The sequence below is a fragment of the Phaenicophaeus curvirostris genome, chromosome 13 (genome assembly GCF_032191515.1).
Source record: "Phaenicophaeus curvirostris isolate KB17595 chromosome 13, BPBGC_Pcur_1.0, whole genome shotgun sequence".
Taxonomy (NCBI): Eukaryota; Metazoa; Chordata; class Aves; order Cuculiformes; family Cuculidae; genus Phaenicophaeus; species Phaenicophaeus curvirostris.
In genome coordinates, this window is record NC_091404.1 from 4,536,457 (window position 1) to 4,556,417 (window position 19,961).

Sequence of the window (19,961 nt, forward strand, 5' to 3'; positions counted from 1 at the left end):
AGGTCTCTTATCACTACATCTTCAGCACGGCGTTAAGGCTTGCAGAAGTCTCTAGTGCAGTGGCGGCAGTGATTCAGAGACACAGAGCTCTGATAACATCTCCACCAAAATGGATCTCTTTGGGTATGAAAGACCATGGCTCCTGTAGTCAAGTTTCTTGGTAGCTGTTTATGGGTTTGGCCATACTCCTATTGTAACCGCTTCTGTTAATCATATTACTGTCATATTCCTGCAAAGCATCGGGGAAGATTTTCCAGACACATTAATCACTTACAAATTTGTATTCTGGCTTTGATCATTCATTCCTTTTGAATGCTGGTAGGTGGAGTTTACATGCCAAGATTTTCTGAATAATGAAGATGCTGCCTCTAAGGATCCTTTGGAATTAATTTTTCAAATTTGGATCTGATGTGTTAGCTGGGCTCCTATAGTTGCTTTTCTCCTGATTTAACATTGAGAAGAAGGAACTTTTGCAAATTGTACAGATATGCAGGTCTCCAAATGCTCCTTGCTGAAATAAAAAGCAACATTCTCTCGACTTTTGGAGAAAGCTGGAGCAGACAGGTAGAAGTACTTGCAATCATGGAGGCAGGCAGTGTTATCAGAGGAGTTTGAGGTCTTAAAAGTGACTGACAAAGGTTCAATCTCTAATCCTTCTGCACTGTCATTTACAGCACTGAAAGCATCTGCAATGTCAGCAGCATTTGGCATCAAATATCCAGCAAATAATTACGGTTGTCTCTGACACAGCAAAGTATAAATCTCATTTTTGGTGAGGCATAGATGTCAGAATACTGTCTGCACAATAGCCAAAGGCTGTATATGTTATAATTAAAAGCATTTAATTTAAGTTAATCTTCATTAGGAACATAATTATGCCTGCTCATAAATTGCTTCAATATAATTGTCACAGTTGTAAATAACTAGTTATATTAACCAGCTTTTCTTCAGGATAAACTGGCTAAGAGATTATCAGCTGTTTTAGAGCAAAAGCAGAGGGTCTTTATTAGTGTATCTGTAACATGAGCATGTGTGGGGTCAGACTGAACTCGCCATCCTTGCCATTGCAGGTGCTGCAGATTGGCACGAGGTCACACATTCCCACTGGCTCCAAATAAGCTGCTTTGTAGAGATGAGAGGATTCTGATTTGGAAGTTCAGTAATTTATTAGGACCTGGTTGTGCAAAAACAGAGCAAAAGGTGTCGTGTGTTGTCATCCCTCCGCCCCAAGTGGGTCAAACGTGATCTTCCAAGGGCTCTTTTTGTCTGCAACAGCACTGCCTTCAGCCTTGTCCCTGACTTGTAGGCATGAGAGCATATGGGAAAAGTCTGCCCTCCGTAAAGTTATTTTCTAATCGGATTGTATATATGGACTTTGCTGTCCTGGTGCCCACAGAACTGCATGTTGAAGAGGCCTGGAGCTATGTGCTGTCAGCAAGGTTCCTCTGGTGGAGCCAGTCCAAAGTCTTCTACTGGTCAACTGGCATCTGCCAACAGATTGCTGTAATTCCTTCAGGTCTCTTGATTGCTTTGGGGATTTAGGGCCTGACCAAACACATGTTGAAGTCAGTGGGGAATTTGACCACTGAGCTCTGTGTGATCAGAGTCACATCTGTCTTAGAGGAATGAAGAATATCATATGTGCTTGATTCTGCTGAGAGCAACCTAACCTGAATCCAAAGAGGCTGAGAATAGCCACGGCGAAACTTAGCTTAGAGGAGGAATGATTTGGTCTTCTTCACTGCCTCAGAAAACAATGCCATGAATACTTGCAAGAAATTAAATAGCACAGGTGAGGTGAGTCAAAATAGTCTTATAAGTGGACATGAATGTTTGAAATGGATGTCCGAACAACGCAGTCTAAAAGTTCGAGGAGCTTTTAACTGTTGTCAGTGCTCTTCCCAAATAATCTGCACTGTAGTGCTAATTGGCATAAATCTTGCTTATAATACCCATGGCAGAGATTTGCACTGAATCCATTGCTAATCCTATAAACTGGTGAGTTTGATAAAGTAGGTTGCTCTGGGCATTGCTAATTTTATTTTCATGCTTTCACTTGCTATCATTCATTAACCCCCAAATGGCAGGCTGGTCTGTATACACAAACAAGAGAGCAACAGTCATCTTATTAGTGGCTATAACCGTGAGTAGGAAATGACAATACAATGAATACATGCACAATTTAAATAGAATGTATTTTCTTGTGTGTCGGTATGATGCTACCTGCTAAAAAAAAAGGGCCAGGTTCTCATCAGCACATGCAAAATAAAATCTAGTACAAAGAAATTCTATACTGAATAGCATTATTTGTCACTTGGCTTACTATAATACCCCAGACACCGCAATATCTAATACTACTGCTCTTTGTAGCTCATTGTCTTATTCATTTAAAAGTACATATGTTGCGTAGTTTTAATTTTGAACCACTTTCAGTGGTTACAGCAGCTATCAAGCACCAATAGCATAGCTAGGGCTAGAACCTGCCATGTCTCTCCTAGGGCGTAGCACTAGCCAGGTTCAAACCCCCAATTTTGGCATTATATAGTGGATGAGACATCACACATCGCTATTAGAGGATGTGCAAAGGACTGAATAAACTACCCTGGGGTCTGCTCAGACACGTCCATTTAAGGCAGAATCTGAGTGTACCACTGGAACACTGGGAAGGCTTTGTTTTTAATTCAATATATGTGAGCTGGGCACCTTAAAGAAGATTACAAAATCAAGGCTCAGGCTGTAAGGTTTCCTAGATTTCCATTTACAACCTGAAGAGAATTAAAATCTGTTCAGGAAAAGACTGGAAACTTTATCTGCCAACTACTGGCCTAAATGTTACATCTAGTAGCCAGAATAACATAAAAATTCACTTTTTGTTACTAGTCAATCTCTTATTGTGACATAATGCGCAGTTATATGAACATCTGGTACTCCTTAAATGATTGTATACTGATACAGTCTGGATCTGCTTCGAGTGAAAGAAGTTTGGATGCAAATTAGCAGCTTGCTAAACTAGTAGTAACCAGAAGAGTTTGGTTTGTGTACAACTACCAGGAAGCTCTGCAGTGGAGAGCTGCCCACTGCTCTCCTTGTAACCCAGAGCTCCTGGGCAGCACAGCCTTGTACTTGGCAAAAGCCCAGCACAAAACACCTTGTGTGTGCCAAAACAGTCAGAACTCAACCAAATAGCGGCCTTATAGCAGCCTTCTAGTATTGAAAGGGGCTCCCGGAAAGCTGGGGAGGGGCTCTTCTTCACGGAGTGCAGAGACAGGATGAGGAAGAATAGTTTTAAAATGAAAGAGGGGAGATTTCGATTAGATTTTAGGAAGAAATATTTTCTTGTGAGGATGGTGAGGTCCTGGCCCAGGTTGCCCAGGGAAGCTGTGGCTGCCCCATTCCTGGAGGTGTTCAAGACCAGGTTGGATGGGGCTTGAAGCAGCCTGATCCAGTGGGAGGTGTCCCTGCCCATGGCGGGAGGGTGGAAATTGATGGGCTTTAAGGTCCTTTCCAACCCAAATCATTCTGTGATTCAAATAAAAACTGTGCGTTAATGCAACAAAATAGAAGCACAGTGGCTGGATCTACAGAACCATATCAGATAACTGGGCAAAAGGGACAGGCACGCTTCTCGGTAGAGCTATTTTTATATAAGTCAGCTTGGATAAGAGAATTAAACACTTGCCTAGGTATCACAAAAAGGTAAAGATCAGATACAGAGAAAAATATGCCAGTCATTTTCTAAGGCAAATTTTGTTCTAGGCAGCCAGAGATAGCTTTTTCTTTTATCCAAGAAAGCTGCCTTGGAACAAAAGCAATGCTATGGTGTGGATGATGTAGTCTCTTGAGGAAAGAAACAAAATATTTAGCCTGGGCTACAAAGGAAAAACAGTGTCAAGCTTTTAAAATTGCTTCAATGTGTTTGAGTTCAAGACAGTACAGTAAAAGCAAAATGCTTGTTAAATCATTCTAGTGTGCAAGTACCATAGTAGATGTGATGTTCCGAGGATTGGCTACACCAGTGTGTTAATTATCAGAGTATGACTTTTGTTATTTTTTAATGGATGTACATGTGTTGCCTTTTTTGGTCAGAGATGCTTTACTGCATCTTGGAACAGAGGTAAAAAATACAGGAAAGAAAAAGGGCTGTTGTTTTAGTACAGTGACATTTTAGTGAACTCCAGCACCGCATTCCCTATGGAAATATATATTCTGGACAGAACAGTATTTCTTCAGACAAACCAATAAAAATATACCACTGGCCTTGCTATAATTACCTCTCTCCACTTATTCCTGCTATCTTGTGTTTCAGAGATGCTGCATTTCTGTAGTTCTTATTGAACACGACTGGAATTGCAGACATTCAGTGTTTCTTAAATAAGCTCAGCCCGCACTGTCTGCACTGGATGTTTATTGGAGTGCTGGAGCAAACGGAAAGCATCCCACTATGGGTATAGAGCAAATCTCCACAGGAGAGGCTGATATTGCTGGATTACCTGTCAAAAATGATCTGAGATGAAAGGGTAAGGGAGCAAAGGGAAGCTATAAAGCATTTGAGCACTTCTAAAACTTTATAGTGAAGTGCTGTCAGTATAATCAGGGAGTAAAGTCAGATTGATGGTTTAGATAGTTCTTTTAACTTCAGTACTTTTGTACCAAGAGGCTTGTATGCCAATACAGGTTTGGCCCTTTTGTTTACATTTCATTTCAGTCTTTCTGCAGTGTCTACAGGCAAATTTATGTATGAGCAGTGTTTCCAGTATGAGCAGTGTTTCCACCATGAGCAGAGAGCAAGCTTTGCTTCTTTCTTGGTATCCACAACAGAACTAAAAAAACCACAAGCCTACAAAAAAACCCACCTGCATCTTTTAACTGATATTAAGGTATCAGCTTTGCTGAACCTAACAAAGGGTTATTTAACACCCTTTTGTTTGAATTGTAATTGCAAAGCTGCTGATCTCCACGGTCACAATGGGGACGCAGAATTGGTGCTTTGACCCAGGAACTTTCGGTGCATAAATGAGATCAGAAGCTGACTGAAAATCTGCAAGCAACAAGAAATACTTTATTTTCTGCAGAGGTGAGGATCAGCAGGCAGGGTCCTGGAGGGGAAGAATCTACAATATCTACTCCTGGAAAGGTGAAGACTATTGCAAGGCATTACCCATGCTCATTATTGTCTCACACCACAATGCTGCTGAGAATGAATTGCTCAGTCCAGTCCCTGTTAGTGTCAGTGGCAGCAGAGGGGAGCCCTGCCTGGACATATGCCAGGCTTGTGTTCTTCATATCAGCAGAAAGGATCCGTTTATCATGGGAATGACATAGTCAGTGTGGAGGTGTGAGGGCTAGGGAAGAGATGGAGAGTGAAGCATAGGTGTGGAGCTGTTGAATTCATGCAGCAATGGAGAAAAAAGGAAACAATCCAGACGTGTTATTTCTGGGGCTCAAATAAGAAAAGTTAACCTGGAGCCAATGCACAAAGGGAATGTAAATGTGCACAGCCACTGGCTGATCTGTGAGCTCATACGGTCACCTCTGCGTACATATAAGTGGAACTTGCTGTTTCTTAGAGACTGGGAAAGAAACAGGTAATGTTCTGCTTCTATGTCTCTGGCTGTCTCCTATTCTCTTATATATCTCTTGGGAGAATCTCATAGCAATTGGTTTCTAATTGATTCAGTAGTTTACAACTCATTTTATGAGAAATGCCATCCAAATATAATGGTTCTTACATGTTTCACAGAAGCAGAAATAAATTGCATCATAATTTTTAAAACTTCTCTTCCTCCTTCTTCCATCACCTAATACTTCAATTTTCAAAAAGAAAGGTAAAATATTAAACCAGAATGTGATTTTTTTTAACTAGATTTTCTTCTGCCACTGCTTAATGGCAAAGATTCACCGTGATATGCTATACATTTATTATAATGATTTAATTTGAATTATACTCCCCGAATTACTGTGGACCCTTTAATACCTCTCCCAGGTGCTGTTTAGTTGGGGCAAGAAGGCTTTAAACTTCTGCCTTTTGGAATCCCCTTAATAAATCAACTGCATCTTGGGATCATCTCCAAATGAAACTCGCTTGCTGCACAGCAGCAAGGAGACGTGATAGGATTGTAAAACAGGACTATTTTTCACTGCAGAAATGCTTGAACTCACTCCAGACAATTATGCAGGCTGCCATTTCACACATCATCTATTTCAGTATTCCTGCATCAATTATTCTATTAACAATACTGCAGGCTGAGCTAGAACTCGTCATTGGTCCTGTAGACGTGGACGGGATGGGATCTATTTCCAATTGAAAAAAAAGAAGGGGGGAAATATTTTTATTTGAGAGGCTTTGGGAACGTTTGTTTCAGCAGCCTCACTGCATGTTCTGCACAGTTATCTCACAGCCTGTTTAACGTTTTTAATTTCTACCCTTATACGGTTTAGCTCAGGACATAATGCTGAATTTTCCATTACTCTGTTAGCTGTCAGCTGCATTGAAAAGGCCTGTTAATTAGAAAAAATTAATGGCTTTATTCAAAGATTAACAGAAATTAGGGTGAAACCAAAATTGTTCTGGTAGGGAGGGCATATGCATTTGCTCTAAATTCAGGAAATCTCCTAAAACACAAAGAACATATTCAGGATTATAATTAAGGAAGAAATTTTAACTCCCTGAGAGAACAGCTTGGTGGCAATTCTTACTTTCCCTTAGATATAATGTAGCATCTGTTACAATTTAATTTTTAAAGGACACAATTTTTAATTCCCATTAATCTCCAGAATTAACAGGGTACTAAATATCTTTGCAAACATTGCAATATAACCAGTCAAAATGCCTTCAGAGCTTCTTTAGAATATTTTAGCAATTGAGCAACAGCTTTGATGCTCTGAATGGGGTAAAATGCAAAGCCAGTGTTAATTAGGTATAGATCAGGCTGCATCTTCTCATCTTTTTCAAGAACTAGGCTTACTTGGATCCATAAGCTGCAAGTGAAGTTAGAATCATAGAATTGTTTGGCTGGAAAAGACTTTTGAGATCATTAAGTCTTGCTGTACCTGTCCACTACTAAATTATATCTCTGAAGTAAAAATGTTAGCACTTCAACATCTCCTTTAATGAGGAAGGGGTTTGGATTTTGTAGACGTTGAACAAAACAGAAGGGAAAATGTACAAAATGTCAGCTCAGTGATGTATCCAAGAATTAATTAATGGAAGTGTCTTTATATATGACAAAAATAGAACATATGTTGAAAGACTGTGTAGCTGGAGACCCAGACCCCGCCTACAACCAGTCCAGGCTGAGATACAAATACGTGCATAAGCTGAATTGACAGAATAATCTTGTCTGGTCAGAAAAGCTTTTTAACTACAACTGAATTAGAGTGCATCTTCCCCAGGAAACATTGTGATAATGCATTGCCATAATGCTAATTAACATATGCTGTCTACCACAGATGCCAGGGAAGACAAGGTTATCCGTAGTGAAGTGTGTTAGTGTGCTGCTGTGCTAGAGGAGGCACAGCCAGTTCAAAACGTGCTGCCTTCATTGTCAGTGTTGATGCCTGAACTAAGCTGAAGTGTCCTCAAGCTCTCCTGATGCACTAATAATAACGGCAAGTCTGGCACTATTTTTGCTCTAGCATTTATTTTGGAAGGCAGTTACTGATGTCAGTAGGACTTAGGACAATGTCGAATAACTACATTTCTTAAAGAGATGCTACCTCAGTGAGTGAAACCAAATCTGTTCATATTTAATATTATCTTTTTTGTCAGTCTGGGTGATTATCAAAGACAGAATTTTGTTTCTTTTGTCTCTTTACATGACATCACAATGAGGCTGTAGGAACAGACCCTGCTATTTCAAACAACTGTGCAATCCTCTTCATTTTGCCAGAACTTTGTTCTGCCCGAAAGCCCTGTGCAGCCATGCCTCCCTCGGCTTCTGTGGCTACATGGGAGGCAACAATTAGGTGGAATGGGTGGGTTGCAAGACAGTGGCATTATCCCTGGAGAATGAAAATGCATAAATCGATCAGTTCTGTCCCGCTGTCAGGGTTCATCTTTGGCCACTGCTGTACTGGGCTGAAGTCCATAACTGTACTCTGTGGGTGAAAGGACAACGGGACCTCTCTTTAGGAGCCGGCCAGTGTGCTGTCCTTTGAAATGTTTGGGCTGAGAATTACGTTCTTAACAGATCTAACCATGAGATAATTAACTGGAGGAAGTATCTTTTCATACTGCTGACTGATAAGGGAAAAGAATGAACAGGAGCCAGGAACGCTTAGGAGACATTAAGGAGGGAAAGACTCTCCCAGGGCAATCCTTCCAGTGGGTAAGGAAAGCAGAGATGTCTCAGTCTCTTAAGCAGACAACACACTGCATGTGGGGATGAGAGCAGTTCTCACAGCAACAGTTTTCCTTCCTTCGTGCACCAGGTAGGTGCTGTGGTGGAAGGTATGGAGATCATAGAATCACCAGGTTGGAAAAGACCCACTGGATTATCGAGTCCAACCATTCCCATCAATCACTAAACCATGTCCCTCAGCACCTCGTCCACACATCCTTTAAACCCCTTCAGGGAAGGTGACTCAACCCCCTCCCTGAGCAGCCTCTGCCAGTGCCCAATGACCCTTTCCGTGAAAAATTTTTTCCTAATGTTCAGCCTAAACCTCCCGTGGCAGAGCTTGAGGCCATTCCCTCTCGTCCTGTCCCCTGTCACTTGGGAGAAGAGGCCAGCTCCCTCCACAAGGAATTAGGGAGTGGTTGTCAGTCTCCTCCAACACCTTAGAGCTTCCTTACAAGTAGTAAATGCTTGGTGTAGCTTTTCACCCTTCTGCGCCTGTTGGTCTGCTAATGGCAATAGTTCGTCTGGAGATGGAGGAGGTTGCTTGCAGGCATGCACCAAGCCATTCAGTCCTGATACAGCCTGTTTTGTTTGTTTGTGTTTTAACCAGGGTGAGGATCTATTTACCAATGTCTTTCCATCACCATTACCACTATTGTTACACTTAAATAAAAACTTGCACAAAGCTGAACGAGAGCCATTCTCTGTTAGGAAGATATGCACAATAGGATCAGCAACAAGTGTAGGATCTTGCTGCTGAAAATCCCATTAACTGGACATTCTAGCCCATTGGCTCTTCAGCTGGACCTTGAGGAGGTTGATAGGCTCCCTTTGCCCCTATTTTCAAGACTGCCATTTCAAGTGGTGTTGCTTGGCCTTGGCCAAAAATTCATTCTACTTCCGAAGTCTCTGATGCTCTTTTGTAGTCCAGAAGTACTATTTCCTTTCATGTGTGACAAGGGGCAATAATTAGGAAGAATAGTTTGACAGTTCTCTCAGTCCTCAAATTCTGCCTGTTTTGAGGCAATTTGGAAATCTTTCCTTTCAGAGTCTTAATCCATCACCTAGAATTTCTGGTTTTATAGTGTTCTGATTGGAGAAAGGGTGATCTTTTCTATATCAGTGTTGATGGCTGTGCTTCTTCTGCTCCTAAACTGCACAGGACATTTATCCTCAGCCGAATATCCTCATGAATGCAAGAGCAAACCTTTCTTCTGGGTAAAGAGAACCAACAGCCTGATTATCTGTTTCCTAGTCCCCTCCATATGCATGCGGAATGGGGATAACAAACTAACCTTTCTTCCAGAGGCTAATTGGATTTCACACAGTTTGGAAGCACTGCTAATTCACCAGATATATTATATTCAGCTTTATCTTTCCTGCTGGGTAGCTTGGCTATTGACCTTCCTCTCCCTTGCTTTTTATTCTGCTCTATTTCAAACTTAGCCTTTTCCAATACTTAAATACACAGACACCTTGTGCTGCAGCCCCTTGGAGAACAGCATTTCTTCATGCATGAAGTCTTAGAAGCTGCTGTGCACATACATGCATGAATATTTCTTATTCCACTTAAATAAGCATCACAAATGCTTATTCTAGAAATAATTCGTATTGTTTTGAAGCTGGTGTCCATGCTCTGGCTTATTTATATTATAATGAAATAGTCCAAGTGGACATAAAAAACTCATAATCAGCCTCCTGTAGTTATACAGCCTAATTAAGAGGATTAGCCTTTTTTTCATCAATAAAAAGGTGTTAAAATTCCCTCTTGCATCAAAGAAAACACTTGATCATGCTGACTTGCCCAGAATTTTCTCTTCTGAAGGTAAGAAAGGAAGAAAAAAATCTCTACAGAAGAGTGGAATTTGATTATTTCAGTGAAACTGTGCAGGCTTAAATGGGGTATCGTTTCCAGTTCAGGAGTCCTCAGCGTTAGAAGGATGTGGAGCTGTTGGAACGGGTCCAGAGGAGGCTACAGGGATGATCGGAGGGCTGGAGCACCTCTCATACAAGGAGAGGCTGAGAGAGTTGGGGTTGTTCATCCTGGAGAAAAGAAGGCTCCGAGGAGACCCTCTAGCAACCTTCCAGTACCTAAAGGGGCTGCAATAGAGATGGGGAGGGACTGTTCACAAAGGCTTGGAGGGGTAGGATGAGAGGCAATGGATGTAAACTGGAGAGGGGCAGATTTTGACTAGACATAAGGAAAAATTCCTTCACCATGAGAGTGGTGAGGCCCTGGCCCAGGTTGCCCAGGGAAGCTGTGGCTGCCCCATCCCTGGAGGTGTTCAAGGCCAGGTTGGATGGGCCTTGGGCAGCCTGGTCCAGTGGGAGGTGTCCCTGCGTATGGCTGGGGGGTTGGAACTGGATGGGCTTTAAGGTCCCTTCCCACCCAAACTGTTCTATGTTTCCATGAATTGGTAAAGGCTGCGGGGGCTAAACAGCGACTGACCCATTGCTGCAGGGTTTGTGCAGGATTTCTGGAGGTCTGTTGGCCACAACGTGTGCCCCTGACAAGACCTCTCGGATCTGCAAATGAGGGCAGGGAGGGGCTGTACTTGCCAAAGGGCGTGTGCGGAGACTTCTTCATTTTACATCAGGAAAATGTGTGGGATTTTTCTAAGTATCTTAAAGTTGGTTTTAATGGGAGAAGTCAATGACTTGGACAATCCAAACAAAATTTTAACCACAAATACTTTATTCAGATATTAATTACTATATTATATTAATATATTATGTATCATTATCTTTAATATATATTCTAACAACAAATATTTTATTCAGATATTGATTAATATATTTCATTATATTAATATATATTATCTTATATATAATATATATTAATATAAATTAACATATATTATTCAGATATTAATTCTTTAATGCAAATTTTTCCCAGAGGAGAAGTTTCTGGAGATACTGTCCTCACAATAGCAGGTTCCAGATGTTGCTGGAACATCTTCCTTTAATATCAGTGAGTCTTTTATTGAGGTAGAGGCTGAGCATTCGGGTTTTCATAGTCCATTGTAGGAGGCAGGGCCTGCCAGACCTTCTGTCTGTCTCTGTCTTTCCTTCCTGATGGATGACAGCCGGCCTTGAGCATTACGGCTCCTGGTGACGAGGCTCGGTGCATCGTGGCTCCTGGTGACAAGGCTCGGTGGTGCTGAGCAAGTGGGGACACTTAGCTCTGAACCTGTGTAGCTTCCCCAGGCATGAAGGCTTCAGTCTGAGTGTAGCGCTGGGGGTTCAACCAGGGATGCGGATGGTGGTGTTTCCACTCCAGACCTTCTGGAAGCTGTGCAGCATCGTATGTGCCTTACTGTGGAAGAAGAGCAGAGCTGTCTGTTAATGTGCATTAGAGTTTGCTTCCCTAATTTTTGCAGTAAGGAATGTAAAAACTTATATTCTTGGTTGCTGTGGTTTCCCAGGCTATGGTGGCCTTGGCAATCTCTGCCTTTTTATCAGTTTCTGGGGCAGTCACAGTCCCATAAGCTTCTCAGTCACTGGCGAGCACCTCCTATCAGGTTTTCTACATGTTAAAGAGTCTGCTTGATAATATTTTTTTTCACAAGCTTGATAAATCTTAATACGTAGCAAGTGTGAGTTAGTTAGTTTAATCTACCTGGTTCTATTTCACTTTTCAAGTCAGGCTTCTGCTGCTCTTCCCAGTGGGAACTGCAGGTGGACAGGGTGGGCGAGGTGCTGAGGGGCATGGTTTAGTGTTTGATAGGAATGGTTGGACTCGATGATCTGGTGGGTCTCTTCCAACCTGGTTATTCTATGATTCTCTGATATGATGTTATGACATGAAAGCGCGTGCGTAGGGCGTGTCTTCTAGTGGCCAAATGCACCTAGCGGCCGTGCAATGAGTGGATAAAGAATATTGTCTTTGTTTTTAACTTTTCTTAGAATATCAAACACGTGAAAGTTATTGAACTCAAGGCTATCTCCTGAGTTGGTTTAAATTGAAACGGCAGCATGGGTTTCAGAGACGCTCAGTCAGATCTGATCGGATGGGGAGCTGCACAACAACCTTTGCGTTCAAAGGCTGTTTCCCTGTTGGTGCCCATGGACAGTTTCCGTTCCCGTCAAGGTTTCATTGCTAACATAAAGTACAGCATTCCCTAAGCCGGTTTTCCCAACAAATACCCTGTAACAATGCTTTGACTTGAATGATCTTGCAGTGACCTTTAGGGATTTGAGAGGGATTCCCATTATGGAAAGGGGGGGTATTATCCCCCTTCTCACAGGTAGGAAAGCTGGGGGAGCTGCCAAATCTCACATGGTATTAATAAGAGAAATCAGCCCCTTGCGTGCTGATGCAGAGTCCTGCTTATCAGGTTGACTCTTGTGCCTCTAAGAGGTAACATAAGTTTATCTTAGTAGTCTTCACATTGACGTCATGCAATAATTAAAAATGTATTTCATTTGACTGTTAATTCCCTTCTTTTAGGTCCCCTGCAGTGGGCTAATGGGGGTTTTATGTTTGGATTTTTAGATCATAATTCTTAAAATAATCACACTCCATCTCCTCCCCTACCTGATGGTCCACTTCCATCTCCTCCACCTGCTCGTCCACTTCCATCTCCTCCACCTGCTCGTCCACCTCCATCTCCTCCACCTGCTCGTCCACCTCCATCATCTCCACCTGCTCATCCATCTCCATCATCTCTATGTCTATCTCTCTCTTTCCAGTCTCAGGCTCGAAGGGCTCCAGCTCTGCCCTCTCACTGTTACTCTCGTTGTGGAGGAACAGAGCTTGGCCCCGCCCCCCACCCCTGGCCCCTCCTCCTGGCCCCCCAGACCCCGACCCCCAGCTCACCCCCCACCATCCCTGGAGGTGTTCAAGGCCAGGTTGGATGGGCCTTGGGCAGCCTGGTCCAGCGGCAGGTGTCCCTGCGTATGGCTGGGGGGTTGGAACTGGATAGGCTTTAAGGTCCCTTCCAACCCAAACTCTTTTATGGTTCTATGATTCTATGATAAGCCATGGCTCTCCATGAATGCAAGAGAAAACTGAGATCCCTGAGTAATGTTTTAAGGAATGGAATGCTCACTATATGTTTCTATTGAGAGGTCAAGTGATGGGCCCTGAAACCTAAATGGTAGAGATGGTTTTTCCTACACTTCACGATGGCTCAGTGCAAATACAGTAGCGAGGGGACAGCTCGACCATGGTCATGCCAGGTTTCCACATGGATGTATTGTGGTAGAGGACAGCAAGAGATGCAAGAGCAGATGACAGAGCTCTTTTGTGTGTCCTTCCTTCCTGATGGGTAGCTCAGAGAAGAATTCCCTGAAGTGTAATTGCACATACTTCTATGGCGTGGGCTGGGCATGCAGGAGCGCTCCTGATCCGTTTTTGAATGTCAACATCAGTGCTTTTTCTGCTCATCTTCCTATTGCTTATCCATTTTAAGCAGTATTTTTTCATAAAAGCAGATAAGGAATTCTCTTTCTGTGAATGCAAATGTGGAATCTATTGAGTGGGTGTGTGCATACTTTAAAGCAATAATTGGATCCAAACATCTCTTCTTTTTAAATGTAGGAAGCAAGAATCTAATAAAATGTAAATTCAGTGCCCTCTTTGGGCTTGCGGTCTTCAGATTGTTAGAAATAAAAAATGTACTAAATGCTGTGTATTCTAATATCAACATCTTTATTTTCCATGATATCCCCTTAACCCCTTAAGTCTTCTGAAATCTTTTTTCTGAACATGTGGTGGAGAGCTTGTCAGGAAAGATAAGTCAGTTCATTTAGACTACTCGGCATGTTCTTTAATTCTGAATATTAACTGTAACTCTTGACCTTGCTGAGTCTTTCTGTGGACAAGTCTGCCTGTGTTTGGTTTCTGTATCGTGCCTTATTGATCGCAAACACCCAACTGATTACTTGTAAACCACAATTGCCTTTGTGATTTAGGACTTTGGCCTCACAGACCTGAAATAACACACCACTGCCAAACTGACTTGGGGTACAGGTTTTGGAATATAAATAAGTCCATCAGATATCTGGTCTGAGTTAAAACAGAGTTTAAATGGATTCTTGTTACGTTCTCAGCTCAGTTAACTCACAGTGCCTGCCTAGCTACTACTCTGACATCCTCAGCTCCATCTAACATCTAGCACTGAAGGAAGGAGAACGTGAGCAGGCATCTAAAATACATTAATTGTCTTTAGCTAACAGATGGTCAGATGTGTTCAGTTTTATAGCATTTATCAAAGCAACTTAGAAAATAAGAGTATCTCTTAATTCAGTTCTGCTCTTGATAGGCTTTATGTGTGTGGGGGCTGCACATTGTCTTCTATGGTCTTTTTGGCCTTAAGGAAAGCTGTTTCTGAAGACAGTTTTTTCTCTGTTCTGAACTCTGGAAGCCTACAAGCTGAAAAATTGCGATGATTTCAAGAAAGCAAATGGACATCTCTTTTCTTTAGGCATAACTGTTAGATCTGCAGAAACCTGGGCAACACTTTGAAGCTACCTATGTACTGGTATCTCTTTCTGTTCTGCTGTCTAAATTCTTAAAGAGGAGGAACACAGAGGGAACAGTTTAAAAAGCTCACCTCACTTACCCTAAGACTTGCACAGAGTCAAGTAGTTGGTTAAAGATGAGAGTCCTCAAGGTAGAAGATGTTCAGCCCCCAAGTCGAACCTGTGGGGGCCTTATTCCACACCTCCTTTGCCAGAACTTTGGTGGCCATTTAGGCAGAGATCTTTCCTCATTCCGTGACGTGAGAAAGAGATGGAAAGTCTGGAAGCAGGACTGTGTACATAAATCACTGTTCTGAATAATCACTAGCTACCGTGTCTGGTCATTTATCATTCAGCCTCACCTGTCTCTGTCAGCTAAAAACAGGAACCTCTGATAAAGACATTTCTCAGAAGAGTGAAAAAGTCAGTTCAGTTTTCACTGAAAATGAAAATGTATTCCCCTTCAGAGATGTGCTATGGCATCTTCTTGGCAAACAGTGATGGCCAACCAAAGCTGCCCCAGATCGCCTGCGGCCACAGGACCTGCAGAGCCCAATCCAGCAGTGGAAGCGGGCAAAGTGCGGCTGGAGCCCGTGTTACTGCTGTGTCAATCTCCATACTTGTAGCTGTGGAGAGTGTCGGCGAGGGCAGCTCGTTAGCCATGAGTGCACTCTGTCATTCTGCAGATTATGACAGGGAACAAAAGGAGCTGGTTGATCACAACACCCTTTTAAAGCACGGAAGGTTCTGCAGTGGTAGGTGATTCAGACTAAAGCCTAAATCTTCAGGCTTTTGATTTTTAATTATTTTTAATTATTTTTAATTATTTTATTTATTAATGACTTACAATTTTTAAACACTGTTGCTGCCTCCTGGAGGATGGTATGACAGCCAGTTATTCACAGCTGTGGAGGTAAATGTATCCTGTGTAGTTACTGCTTCTTTTCCAGATGAACTCCAGGTTGTTGAACCTGGAGAAGAGAAGGCTCTGAGGAGATCTTATAGTGACCTTCCAGTACCTGAAGGGGCTACAAGAAAGCTGGGGAGGGACTGTTTATAAAGGCTTGGAGTGATAGGATGAGGGGCAATGGGTATAAACTGGAGAGGGGCAGATTTAGACTAGACATAAAGAATTTCTTCACTATGAGAGCAGTGAGACACTGGGACAGGCTGCCCCGGTTAGCCGTGGCTGCCCCATCCCTGGAGGGGTTCAAGACCAGGTTGGATGGGGCTTGGAGCCCCTGATCCAGTGGGAGGTGTCCCTGCCCATGGCAGGGGGTGGAACGGGATGGGCTTTAAGGTCCCTTCCAACCCAAACAATTCTATGATTCTATGATTCTGTGAACTCAGGACACCTGTAGCATCAGAGGTATTTCAGCAAACTGTGAGCTCGCATCCAGAGAGATGCTTGAGGGAAGCTCCATTTTGTCAAAATCCTGAAAGAAGTTTCTACAACTACTGTATTAAAATGAACAAGAAGGCTGTATCTTTCCTTGCTGCAATTAAAATTGCTGTAGCAGACACTAATGGATTGTCACTGCAGGAATCCTCTCTTGGAAATCCTAGCTATATTGGCCTCTCAGGGTAGGTTTTTCTAATATAGGTAGAAAGGAATTTCGTTGAATGAGAAAAGAAACCATGCTTAATGAAAATCCAAGGAATCACAACAGTTTTGTACTCCCTAAAATCTCTGTTAAATGCTACCAACTTCTGTTTCTTCCATAATATGTATTAAAAAGGTTTTCAAAAATCTAACCATGACACAAAGAAAACTGTTACTAGCAGATCTATTAGAATAATTACTTGGTAAGAAATAAATTTATGCCTCATCGACTGGAGTGGGAAGATTTAACTTCCTCCATTGGAATTCTTAAGCTATAGGAATTTGAGAGAAAATATTCAATGCGGTATGATCCTTTTAAAGTCAAAATTGTCTTTCTAATCCTATATTTCAAATTAAAGATGATCTTCCTTTAATAAAATGCACGCACATATATCTTGGAAGTCAATGCTGTTTATCCTGTCTACTGTAATTCTATACACAAGTGTACTTGTTATAAATAAAAAGGTTTCTGGACTTAAAAATGGAAAAATACAAAATCTTACCAATGTGATGGTTTCCGGTGTCACTGCTAAGGCTGCGTGATAACAGCCAGCAGCTCCATCACCAGTTTCAGGTAGCAGCATAGGTCCTTGCACTAGCAGGCTGATAGTGGGTTTTGTCTTGTGCTTTAATGGATTCATAGCTAAGAGAAAAATACAGCATTTAAAACCAATGATTTTCAGGTTATCAGCTGGGGTAACTTCTTGATGTGAGCTTTCTTTCAGGGTTTTCTTGGTGTTCCAGACTATTTATTAGATATAATTAGAACAGTAGATTAGAGTAAGCTAAACCAGAACATTTACTTACTAAACAGACCAGACTGCTTGAGGGGAGATGCTCTGTTTTTTTAAGCTGATAAAACACAAGAAAAAGACTTTTGAAGAATGGAGATACGAAGAAGAGTTATAAGGTTATTCTGGAGTCACTAAGAACCCCTATAACAATGAATGCAGGGTACAGATTGGGTCTTGCTGATCAAGAATAACCCTGATGTGTTCCGTAGCATCTAATAAGGTCTCGAACCAGCTATTGCAGCACAGTGCAGCCCGTGGTCCCGCTTCCCAGCTTGTATCCTCTTTAGCTTCGTTTCCTTCAGGAATGAGCATATTTAGGGCTTTGTCCTGGTGTTTTTCCTTTTCTATGCACCACTTGGGCAAGCTGGCTTTGGTGCTGTAAGATCCGGCATTTAAGTTGCATGTTTTTCCAAAGAAAGTTTACTCTAGCAACTTTATGTAGACAGAGCTACACACAGGGCATGCTTCAGGGGCGTACAGGAAAAATCAAGGGTTTAAGTTTAATAAACAAAAGGTAAATGGAAAACTCCACACACATGGTGAACATAAGCAACATAGCTAAAACTGCATAACAGGACACACCTGTTATTTTCTGAACTTTGGAATGTTTTATAGTATTTAATGAGTGGGGCTGTTTTACGTCTGACTTTTCTACCATGTTGTGATGAATTCTTAATAGTGGAAGGGAAAAAAAGGGAATAAATAAGGCAAATACAAAAGTTATTGTTTGCTGAATATTAGGAGCCCAACACATAGATTATGTAATTTCTTTACCAGCTTCCAGTACTCACGCAGCGATAATTATAAAATACAGGTAATAACTTACTATCTGAAGGGACAAGAATACAGCAAAGTCCGTTGCAAGCATCTCTGCGTGGCATGTGCATGCTGGTAGTTTGGCATCGCGTTTGGAGCCTTTGATGTGAATGCTTTTTCCAGTTGCCTGGGCTTTCTTTTACCTTGTGGTAAAGAACAAAACATATACTTTGGCTTATGACCTGGAGACAACAAAAGCACCTGTGAGCTCTTTCTGATTTCATCTAAAAGGCTCAGAATTGGTTGAAACCTTATGTTGTGATCTAGCTTTGCACAACATTTAACCATGCAGTTGTTTCTGTACTGAAAAGTGAGTTAAACAACCCACGAGTCTTTCCCATAGTATAGGTATAGTGCTTTGCATTTAAATGGGAGCTTGTGTATTGAGCCAAAAACAGTTATTTGCAAAATATTATGCCATGTGCTGGCTTGAAATACCATCTTTTCTGTAGGAGAATTCCCTATAGGTAACATGTTAATTATTTTCAACCTAATTTTAGGTAAACAGAAATTGGAATTGACTGAAGTTCACAAAGAAAATACTACTTTGGATCAAAGCTGTAGCATATTTCAGCTTGCTCTGTTTTGGAAGTCACACTGATGTGAATATCAAGATTTTCACTAATGTTGGCATCTTAACCAGAGCTAGCACTCTTAGGCAGTGCTTTAATTATACATTATATTAACCAGTGTGAAATACTAAGCCTTATTAAGATAACCAAAAGCTTTCTTTATAGTTGATTTATTAGAGCTTGAAATTAACTTTTCACAGTCCAGCTCAAATGGATCAGTAGATAGGGAAATTCAGCTGTCTACAGTAAGTTCCCCCAAGGTCATCTCCATTTCTGTCTCCAGTCCCGCTCCATGCATCCACCCTGTGTAAAGACCCCAGTGCCCAGACATGCCAAAGCACTGGGCATCGGGTATCAGCCTGGTACCTCTGTCATAAATGTCAGGGCCAATCTTGTGGTCACTTGGAATGGTCTTCTGAAAATACTGTGCTTAAACCCTCCCCACATTTCCCCTGGGCTCACCCAGTTGCTCAGATGTGAGGCTGATGTGTTGTGCCAGGCTGGCTGATCCTGGACATGTACCGCTCTGGTGTGTTTGCAGGTGAGCATTTTCCTTCCTCCTGGCACAGTATTTACTCAGTTGGGATATCAGGAGCTCAGAAAAGCAACTATCATAGGATCATAGAATCATAGAATAACCAGGTTGGAAGAGACCCACCGGATCATCGAGTCCAACCATTCCTATCAAACACTAAGCCATGCCCCTTAGCACCTCATCCACCCATGCCTTAAACACCTCCAAGGAAGGTGACTCAACCCCCTCCCTGGGCAGCCTGTTCCAGTGCCCAATGACCCTTTCTGTGAAGAATTTTTTCCTAATGTCCAGCCTAAACCTCCCCTGGTGGAGCTTGAGGCCATTCCCTCTTGTCCTGTCCCCTGTCACTTGGGAGAAGAGCCCAGCTCCTTCCTCTCCACAACCTCCTTTCAGGTAGTTATAGAGAGCAATGAGGTCTCCCCTCAGCCTCCTCTTCTCCAGGCTAAACACCCCCAGCTCTCTCAGCCGCTCCTCATAAGGCCTGTTCTCCAGCCCCTTCACCAGCTTTGTTGCTCTTGCCAGGAGCCTGAATAAAAGGCAGTTTTCTACAAGATACTGACAAGTCCGGGTATTTATTGACCTCTCCAAAGAGCAGTGATGTGCATGTTTTCCACTAGCTGTTTTGTTGAGCTGATTTGGATTAACTTTAGGTGCATGGAGATAGCACAACAGCATCACCATGAGTGTTGTGTCATTACCGCTGGCCCAGTGGACTTGCTACTTTTTTTTTTAAGTAGTAACTTAAAAAGTTTTGAGGAAATTTGACTTAGTTAAGGGTTGTCAAGCATTGGAACAGGCAGCTGATGTAGTCAGCATTCCTGGAGGTGTTCAAAGGAC

The 19,961-nt window shown here is 42.2% G+C and overlaps 1 protein-coding gene across 4 annotated transcripts in view; it reads left to right on the forward strand.

Annotated features, from left to right (window-relative positions):
- The window catches only part of DCX (doublecortin), a 119,569-nt gene that overhangs the window by 78,097 nt on the left and 21,511 nt on the right, over nt 1-19,961 (forward strand). The gene's annotated exons all lie outside the window — the stretch shown is intronic.